Source organism: Asparagus officinalis, chromosome 4, assembly GCF_001876935.1.
Source record: "Asparagus officinalis chromosome 4, Aspof.V1, whole genome shotgun sequence".
Lineage (NCBI taxonomy): Eukaryota > Viridiplantae > Streptophyta > Magnoliopsida > Asparagales > Asparagaceae > Asparagus > Asparagus officinalis.
The window spans coordinates 95,146,880-95,157,682 of NC_033797.1; positions in this window are offsets into that span (position 1 = coordinate 95,146,880).

A 10,803-nucleotide genomic window follows, 5' to 3' on the forward strand; every position below is an offset into this window, starting at 1 on the left:
CGAAAAGGGCTCGCCAGAGACAGCGCCAGCGCCGTGCTCGTCAATTGGCTAAGGCCATGCAACAAACCGACGGGGTCCACTATTATGCGGACCTAGACTCGAGGAAGCAAAACCAGTTGCCCCAAGGGCAGAACACTCACATTTCTGCACAACTTACGACGGAGGAATGGACCCTCGTCAAAAGGACTCGTTCAACCCTTAAGGAACGTATAAAGAGACGTCAGGTGAAGGCCGCCCGTGCTCGCGCTCTTCGTCAACAAGCACAAGGGATCAAGAAGGAAATGGTGTCTGAAAAGCCACCAAAGAACTGTAGAGTTTGGAAGCCGAAGACGCCACGAACATCTGTTCTGGGCCCGTCTACTGCACCACCAGTCAAACCCTAGGTTAGACCAGACTTATCCAAATTTAAGATCACAATGGCGGATCGCCTCGGTCCTTCGGTTGACGATTGAGGCAAAACCCCAGATCCCGCAAATAAACCCTTAGTGGTTTCTTATGCAGGGGGTCGTAAACACCCTTCTGTCAGAACTGCACCAGTCCAGAACGAGAGAATACCAGTTCACTCTCGTTTAGGACCTATGAATACTCCACACCCGCAAAGAGGTGGAATTAAAATTTTAACCTTGGATTGCTCAAAGGCGACGACTGGTCGCCCTGTGCATGTTAACAAGGTTCAAGCACAAGAGATAGGTTGCTCAAATCACAATAACGATGAGCTGTACTATCAGAAAAATAATTCAAGAAAAAAAATTGTCCGAGAAGACGAGTCTCACTGCTCCTACGAGAGACTCATTAAAGCAGTACTGACAGAATGCGGTTGCTCTAAAAATAATTCAACTAGAGTTTCCGTATTTCAAAGACTTTCCACTGAAGCGTCAAGACCCAAAGTGAGACGCTTCAACAAGAAGAGACCTACAATTCGACGAGATGAATTCCCTGAGGTCACTATTAATATGACCGGCAGAGGAAAGCAACAATTAGTCAACCCTGATCCTGATTTCTCTCCGGAAGGGAGAGTTGAGCGGGGTCTATCTCAAAGAATGTTACAGTTACAAAGAAGAGCTAACCGACGTCGAGACTATAAAAGAATGCACGAGGGGTTATATTCAGAGGAGGAACTGTCAGATACTTGTTCCGCCGTTGCATCGGACGATACTACATCCAGTGTTGGGCGAGCTAGAGAATCGTTCGCAATCACGCCAAACCAACTGGCTCAAATACTACAAGAAGCGTTAGCCAAGCAACGCGAGGAAATTAGAGCTGAAATCAAAACCGAGATGGAGTTGACCATGCAGCAGGTTCGAGATTTGCAAGCTCAACAACAACCGGAATCGATCCAGAAGGCGGAATCCAGCAAGCGTAATGCCAGACCTGTACGTACAACTGAGGACGATGACGAAGAAGACGAGACTATCTTTGTCGATCCTCCTCCCGATAAAGACAATTCTGGAAGCGGCCCGGCCAAATCATCTACTCAACCTCCTCAAATTTACTTGAAGAAGAGTGATGAAGAGGACAAAAAGATGCAAGACCTTGAGAGCAAAGTCAATGCTCTAATGACGGCCCAAGAAGTGAAGAAAACGGGCATTCCGTACCCATACCCGAGGGAATGGGATCTGATTCCTTATCCCCCAAAATTTAATTTGATTAACTTTACTCCTTTTGATGGCAGGGGTTCACCCACTCAGCACTTGATCTATTTCAAGTCACATCTTGGTGCAATATCCGAAAACAAAGCCTTGATGGTCCGGTCATTCGTAGGGACCCTTCGCGGGTCTGCCTTCGATTGGTACCGACGTCTCAAACCCGGGAACATCACTAGCTGGGAAGATTGGAAGGATTGTTCCTCACCAATTTCTTCGACGATGACACGGAGGTCTCAATTGGCACCTTGTTGGATGAGAAGCAGATAAATAGAGAGTCGGTTGATGTCTTCGTCAAACGATTCCGTAACAAAGCGTTAAACTGCCGAGATCCACTCACAGAAGAGTTTATCCTACAGACATGTCATAATAACTTGTCGCTGGATGTGTTATAAGTCATGGGGGTTGTGCCTTCTAAAACTTGGAAAGAGTTGAAAGTGAGAGGTGAACAAGCCGAGCTGTAGGCGGTCTAAAAATCACAATAGATAGCTTATCCAAACAAGCTCCGACAATGGAGGTCACAATCAGACGACTTCCTAATCACTGCATCCGCAACTCCACAATTGCCACAAACACGACCTCACTTCTGAGATGATTGATCTTGATGGCTGCGACAACAGCACTAATATTATATTAGCAATGGGATGATTTCAGAAATAAAAGGTTGGACTTAGTTGGTGAGTTGCTTGGTAGAGAGCTGAGGGCAAATATCCGTCTTTAAGACACTATGGATGTTGATTCCCGTCTAGCTCCTACAATGAAAGCTACAATCAAATAGTTTTCGGGTCGATGATCGAAACATACAGCCGAATAGTTGCTTGGTAGAGAGCTGAGGGCAGATATTCGACCCTCGCGTCGTCAAGCCATAGCGACCCTCGCGTCGTCAACCAACAGCGACCCTCGCGTCGACAATGCACAAGCCAAACGTGAGCGACCCTGCGACCCTCGCGTCGTCAACCAACAGCGATCCTCGCGTCGACAATGCACAAGCCAAACGCGAGCGACCCTCGCGTTCAATGGTGTTCAGCTAACACCCAACTTCGCGTCTCAATTCAAAGAACACGAAGTTGAGTTCTAAACGCCAGAATGGGCGTTTGACTTATTCAAACATAAGTCGAACGGTTCCAAAACCGTTTATCCCACGTTCTGAGGGGATTTTCACCCACGTAGGAGCAGATATAGGGGTCAGTTACAACCTCTTATCCCCCTATAAAAGCTCAACGAACCCAACAGAGCAACGGGTTGGATTTTTGGCATCTGAACCACACAGGTTGGATTCAAAAGATCTAAACCATACAGGTTGGAGATTTTCAGTTCTCAAACAAACTCGACAGAGTTAAAGGATCGGATTTTTGATAATCAGATCAAGGGTTGGATTCTTTATCATCAAAACCACTCAGGTTTGGAGATTCGGCAACAACAGCAACGAAATCCTTGGAGATAGGATTTTTGAACCAACCTCAGAAAATCAAATCTGAGAGAATCCTTCAACAACAGAAAAACAGCTTGATTATTAACCGAATTTTCGGTTCCAACAACTCTATTCACAGAGTTCAAACTCGTTCAGAGTTCTTAAACTCATTCAGAGTTATTCATAAAACTTTCCACGAAAGTTCATCGTTCCCACGAGATAAAGACGGTCGGATCGTCAACGGAGAGCAAGTTCGACGCAATCAATCGAAGGAAGCACTCCATCGCTGCCAAGAAGAACCCAGTTTTAAACAAAGGGGAAAACCAAATTCGTTTTCCTCTCTTTTGTAATCAAATTGTAACCGAGATCAAAGGAATCAAAGTCAAATTTTCTTTATTCTCTTCTTTGCAATTTTCCCTACATACAAAAGATGGCGACTCCGCTGGGGACTAGCTTTTCCGACGATGAAGTGGTGGCTCAGTCCGACACCCACCTCATGGGAACGACTGTAGAAACTCTCGTCGTAGAGTTTGATCAAGCGAAATACGAGGAAGCCCTATCCTCTGGATCGCTTAGCCCCAAGGCTAAGCATGGTGTCCGTAAGATCTCCAAGGAGATTAATTCTGTTGTTGAAGAGCCGAAGAAAGCCCTCTCCTTCGGCCAGGAACTCAAACTGGCTCTGATGGCGGAAGATCCCACCTCCGCGTCAGCAAGACGTGCTTCAGGCCACAAACGGCCTCTGGAGGAGACGAGTCCTGTAAACGTCAATGACGTTGCTGCAAAGGCTTTGAAACAAGCCAAGAAGAACGCCGCTCGCCGATTGAGAAGATCCATCCGACGAGCACACTTACGAGAAAGCCGATTGTTGGCCCAACGCGAAGATCGCATTTCTAAAGATCCAACCGAACCTGGCGTTCCCAAAGAAGAGCGCTCACTGCGTGGCAATGAGCCCAACTATGAGCCTAGGCTGATACAGCTCAAACGCGACCCTGAGTGGCGCGTTGTTCATTCAAAACGCAGCCCTCAGAAGGGAGCTGTCAAAACCAAACGCGACCCTCAAGGTCGCGTTCCAATTGAAAATGACTTTCAGAAGTCAGTTTCACAAACCAAACGCGACCCTCAGGGGCGCGTTCCAATTGGACATGACTCTCAGAAGTCTGTTTCACGAATTAAACGCGACCCTCAGGTGCCCGTTCAAACGAAGCATGACTCTCAGGAGTCTGTTTCACCAACCAAACGCGACCCTCAGGGGCGCGTTCAACCAAAACTTGACCCTCAGAGGTCAGGTTCATCATTTAAACGCAGGCCTCGGCCTGGTGTTTACAACTCTCAACGCGACCCTCGCGTTATTTCTCAGGAACGCGATCTTCAAGAGGTCCGTCAGGTTCAGAAAAGTCAGCGTGGCTTTAAAATTCACGTTCGACAAGAACCAATCTCACCTACCCAAGGGCAGGGGGTTCCAACTCCACCTCCAAGCCCGGGGAAAGTTTCCTCCCAAGTTCCTGATCTGCGGGAACTGTTGTCGAGAGGAAAATCAGCAGCACAAGCAGCTCACTCATGTCAGTGTGAGAGGCTTATCTCGGCAGTCTTGTCAGAATGCCCTTGTTGTGCAACAACACCTCGGCAGTCTGTATTCGACAGGTTGACGAATGTCGTTAGACCTGCCAAACGACAACGCCGCAACAGAAAGAAGACAGTTGAAGCGGAATACCCTCAGGTCACTATCAACATGATCGGCCGAGGGAAAGCTTTGCCTACTGATTCCGATGAGTCACAAGAGAGTCATCACTCGACTGTCAGAGAAATTTGTGACCAGTTCGAAGGAGTATATCAGAATACTCGGACTCGGACAGGAGCTATTCGCCCGGTTGACTATCAAAAGTTAGCCAAAGGCATTACAACAAGTGAGGAGCATTCGGCAATAGCCGAATCTCAATCTTCAAGCTCTGTCGGAGCACGGGAGGTCTCCGCTTACACGACATGCTCCAGGCGCAACAAGAGACACTTCTCCAATTAAAGGATATGCTGGCTCAGCTTCTTGCTGAAAAAGGCCACAAACCTGAATCTTCCCGGAGAACAACTTCAAAGGGAAAACAAAAAGTGCACGAACATTCAGATCGTGAGACTCACAACCTGGGATCCTCTTCTGAAGGTGAGAAGGAGATGGAGAAAGAACTGCACCCTCAATCTACTAAAGTGGATGAGCTGGAGGCTCGCCTTAACGCAATCGCCAACCGAAGCGAGCTCCGGGAAGAGGGAGTTGTGCGGCCTTACCCTGCTGAGTGGGATACAGCTCCCTACCCACCGAAGTTTAAGGCCCCTACCTTACAACCGTTCGATGGTACAGGATCGCCAAATCAGCACATTTACTACTTCAAGTCCCAAACTGGGGATGTAGTAGCAAACGACGCCATCCTGACCAGGCTGTTCATCGGTACCCTTAAGGGTGTCGCCTTCGAATGGTTCATGAAATTGCCTGCCGGATCTATTCAGAAATGGGTAGACCTGGAAAGGCTATTCTTGGCCAGATTCTTTGAGGACGACACGGAGGTCTCGGTCCCAACTCTTCTTGCCACTAAGCAAAGGAAAGGAGAGTCCATCAAAACCTATGTGGAGAGATTCCGCAGCATGGCATTGCGATGCCCCTCAGGTATGACCCAATCAACTCTGGTTGAAACTTGCAGGCACAACCTGCAGACCCAGCTCCTTGCTCAAATGGGGGTGGCAGAATGTCGCTCCTGGAGACAACTAGTCTCACAAGGAGAACAAGCTGAAGAAATAGTGGCACGGGTCAAAGCCGAAGAAATGCCACAACCCAAGCCGCAGCAGCAAAATCAGCAACGCAACCAGAACAACGCCCAGCGGTCTAAGGGAAAGGAGACCTTGGCGGCCGACTACACGCGAGTTCCACCGCCGAACAAGCAGGGCAAAGCGCCAAATCAGCAAAGAGCGCCCAAGCAGTATTCGTTCAAAGAGGAGCACGTGGATACATTATTCCAATTGCTTCGAAAGAACAACAAGCTGCAATTGCCTGAGGTCAGGAAGCCGGATGAAGCAGGGAAAGTGGATGACCCCAACTATTGTCGTTATCACAGATTCCTTGGACATCCTACCAAAAAGTGCTATGTCTTCAAAGACATCTTACAGAATCTGGTGAACGCTAATGTGCTCACACTGAAGCCAGAGCAGAAGACCGTATCTACTAATATGATAGCGGTCCAATTTGGTGATTTTCCCCCGGTAGTAACGACGGACGGCGTCGTCCCCATTCGCAAGGGAGAAATACGTCTGAAGAATGCTGACTTGCATAGTCAGAAGGACAGGGGGTTGGTGCCCCTCACTACCCCAAAAGGGGAAATCATGTGGGTCCATCCTGATCTGCTGGGAGATCAACAATGGACGGACACCCCGTCCAAAAAGAAGGGAGGCAAGGCTAAGTCTTCCAACATGATTAGCCCCTCCATTACTGAAGATGATGACCACCTCAAGCCTCTTACTGATTCAGAAGAGGAGAGGATTGTTCTAGCGGCATACCCAGAAGGCAATCCTGGCACTCGGTCAGGAAAAGCTTACCTGAGAGATTATGGCCAGAACGCTCCAGAGGCCGAGGAACAGCCCCAAGACGCTGGGGGTTCTGTTCCGAAAAAGCCAGTGGACAAAGGAAAACAGAAGGAGCTCCGATTCCACAGAAATCTCCACCAGGAAACTGGAGAGTCGAGCGCTCCCTTCCAATTCAACGTCATGGCGCAGCTGGCCAACATACCGGCCAGGATTACTTTATATGAGCTCCTAAGGTTATCCAAAACTACCAAGGAAGCTCTGATTGAAGCCCTGAAGAATACAGAGAGCTTCATCACCCAAGTCACTCCGGCTCCCGAAGCCTCTGATGATCAAACTTGTCTGCAATGCCTGCAAGCAGCAAGAAGTCTACCCTGCATATCGTTCACACAAGAAGACATGCAGGTCAAACATGAGCATGACCGACCACTATACTACACAGGGTATATTGGATCCTCTAAAATCAGTCGTGTTCAAGTTGACCCGGGCTCAGCGCTCAGCATCATGCCCTACAGGGTCATACAGGTCTTAGGGATCCCTATGCACCGACTGCACACCACCCAGACTACTATTTTCGGGTTCAATGCAAACAGCACCCGACCCTTGGGAAAGATCAAGCTCAGATGCCAGATCGGAGATCTCAAGTCTGAGGTCGCATGCTACATCATAGATGCGGACACGTCCTACAATCTTTTGCTAGGACGACCATGGATACATGCAAACCGCATTGTCCCATCTACTTTGCATCAGGTTATGAAGTACGCCAATGACAAGGGCGAAGTCAGAACCTTGATCGCAGAGAAATACCCCTTCCGAGGAGTAGAAAACTTCCACACCGACTCCGTCTTCTATTTGGAATCCCAAGAGAAAGAAGATGTGGACAGCGGTAATGAAGCTGACATCGAGCCAGACCCCGATGAAGATTGTCCTTGGGAGTTAAACTTTGATGTAATGGGTCAGGGTGAGAGTAATAATGATGTACCGAGTGGGGGCGAGTGGTGCATTAATGAAGATTTCATTTTAGCGTACTTGTCTGATGTCTCTCTTAACAATAAACAAATAGAGAATGATTCTAGTGCAGGTACCAACCCATGGCACGTACTGTGCACCGAGGCGTCGCTCACCTTGCCAATCCAGTCATCCTTCGCTTCGGATGAAGAAGTGGAGGATGCGCAGAAGGCTTTCTTCAAAGTCCCATCCAAAAGGAGAAGGCAGAAACCGATCTGTTTTGGTAAAGTCAAACCCGAACCACTCCGACGTGGAAGTTCGGAAGAAGACGATGGGGTCCCCCAATTCCATTACCACGAACCCAATTCTATATACTTAATGAAACGAATGGGGTATAATTTTAATGAGAAGCAGGGCTTGAATTTTGGGAAAGGAAGACGAACACCGATCCGAATGTCTCTCACTCCTGAAGGAAAACCTCCGGATTATTATCAAAAAACCGGAAGGGGCGTGGGTTACGTCACACCTCCCCCCGTCTCGGAAAATGAAATCAGTAATTACTTACGTCATGACCAGTCATCTGGAATATCGTCATACGAGTCCGACGTCAGTATTGGACCCTTCTTTAAAAACTTGACTGTGAACATGGTTTCAACAAGTCATCCAGACGAAGACGCAGGGGGTGACAAGCAATTATTGGAATCGACTGATGATCCTTGGATCAAGCGTCTCAATATCCTGTGGGATATGCGTTTCGAACAACGTGAACCACCCACTGAAGATAAAGTGATCCAAGTCAACATGGGAGATGAGTCTGACCCCAAGCCCATCTTTATAGCCGAAGACCTATCATCCACCGAGAAGGAAGACCTTATATCTCTCATCCGAGAATATATAGATGTCTTCGCTTGGAACTATGAAGATATGCCCGGCCTTGACCCGATCAATGTCGCCTGTCCGAAAGACGAATTCCCACTCCCCATCACGGATGTTATGATTGACAACACATGCGGGTATGAAAGGATGTCTTTCATGGACGGATTCTCCGGGTATAATCAGATCAAGATGCACCCGGACGACGAAAAACACACTGCCTTTAGAACACCACTGGGGGTGTATTGCTACACAGTGATGCCCTTCGGCTTAAAAAATGCGGGTGCAACTTATCAACGTACAATGAACACAATCTTTCACGAACACTTACGAAAGAAGATCGAGTGCTACGTTGATGACATAGCAGTAAAGAGCCAATGTAAAGAAGATCATCTTACGGATCTGAAGACAATGTTCGAAATCATGCGAGCACATCAGCTGAAGATGAACCCGACAAAATCATTCCTCGGAGTATCAAGCGGAAAATTCCTGGGATTTATTGTTACCTCTAAGGGAATTTCTCTCGATCCAGAGAAGGTGCGTGCCATCCAAGACATGCCACCTCCGAAGAATCTCAAAGAGCTCAGAGGTTTGCAAGGCAGATTAGCCTACATTCGAAGATTCATATTAAATCTTTCAGGACGCTGCCAACCCTTCTCCAAGCTCATGAAGAAAGGAGTATCCTTTGTTTGGGATGGAGAGTGCCAAAAAGCATTCGAGGAGATTAAAAGGTATCTCACTCAACCGCCAGTTCTCGTGGCCCCAATATCAGGAAAGCCATTCCTGTTATATGTGAGGGCCATGGAACATTCCCTCGGAGCTTTGTTGGCCCAGAACAACGATCAAGGTCAAGAGCAAGCCATCTATTATCTGAGCAGAACCATGATGGGAGCCGAACATCGGTATAATCCTGTCGAAAAAGAATGTCTCGCCTTGGTATTCGCAGTTCAAAAGATGCGGCATTACCTAGTTGGACAAACAATTCACGTTATCTCCAAAGTGAATCCCTTGAGAGTTTTGATGACAAAACCGTCATCTCTAAATTGCCGACTCGCCAAGTAGGCTATTCTCTTGTCACAGTACGACATGCAGTTCATGCCCCAAAAGACGGTCAAAGGTCAAGTACTGGCCGACTTCTTAGCCGATCATCCAGTATCGGGAGCATCCAAGTTATATGAAGAATTACCTGACGAGATTGCAGAAGCTTGCGCTACTCAAGAAGCTACGCAAGTGTGGAAGTTATTCTTCGACGGTGTGTCCAGAGCAAATCCTCATGGAGCAATCACTGCGAGGGTAGGAGTAGTATTAATCTCTCCGAACGGCCATGTAATCCCCAGGGGATTTTCCTTAATCGAACCCTGCACCAACAATGTAGCCGAGTATAATGCTTTGCTATTAGGAATGCAGTTTGCTGAAGAACTTAATATTCAGAACCTCGAGGCCTACGGTGACTCTCAGCTCATCGTTAATCAAGTCCGAGGGGAATACGAAGTACGTCATGAGGATCTAATCCCGTATTACTTCGCAGTGCTAAAGCAAGCTCAGAAATTCGAGGGTTTCTTTATCGAATATGTTCCGCGAGCTCAGAACGCGTACGCGGATGCTTTAGCTTCTTTGGCAACTTCATTAGCATTACCACCGGATGCTGAAACAATGATTCCAGTTGCAGGACGCGAATTATACTTTTCCAAGATTCCTAAGGAGGAAAAGCCAGACAAAATTTCAACCGAAGAAGTCTGTACAACCTCTATGGAGTTCGAATCTAGAGATTGGCGATTCCCGTATATCGACTATGCCATATACGGAATATTGCCTGAAGACCCTAAGGAAGCGGCCTCTATCAAACGAAAGGCCCTCCGATTCTATTATGATGCAGTCTCTCAAGTCCTGTATCGTAAGTCACATGATGGAGTTTTGCTTCGATGCCTTTCTCAGAAGGAAGCAAGAGAGGCCCTCAAAGAAGCTCACGACGGAATGTGTGGAGCTCATCAGCCCGGAGCTAAATTAGGAGATCGCCTCCGACGAATCGGCTATTATTGGCCGAAGATGTTTTCAGATGCGGTTGACTACGCTAAACGTTGTCACGCATGCCAAATTCATGGAGATTTCATCCACCAAGCACCGGGGAACTTACATCCTACATCGGCGACTTGGCCATTCGAAATGTGGGGTATGGATATCGTCCGACCGATTTCTCCTCCGACGTCCAAGGGACACCGGTTCATTCTAGCCGTAACCGACTATTTCTCCAAATGGGCGGAGGCTATCCCGCTAAAAGAAGTCAAGACTTCAAACGTGATCAAGTTCATCAAACATCACGTCGTCTACCGTTTTGGAGTCCCGAGGCGAATAGTTCACGACAACGGGACA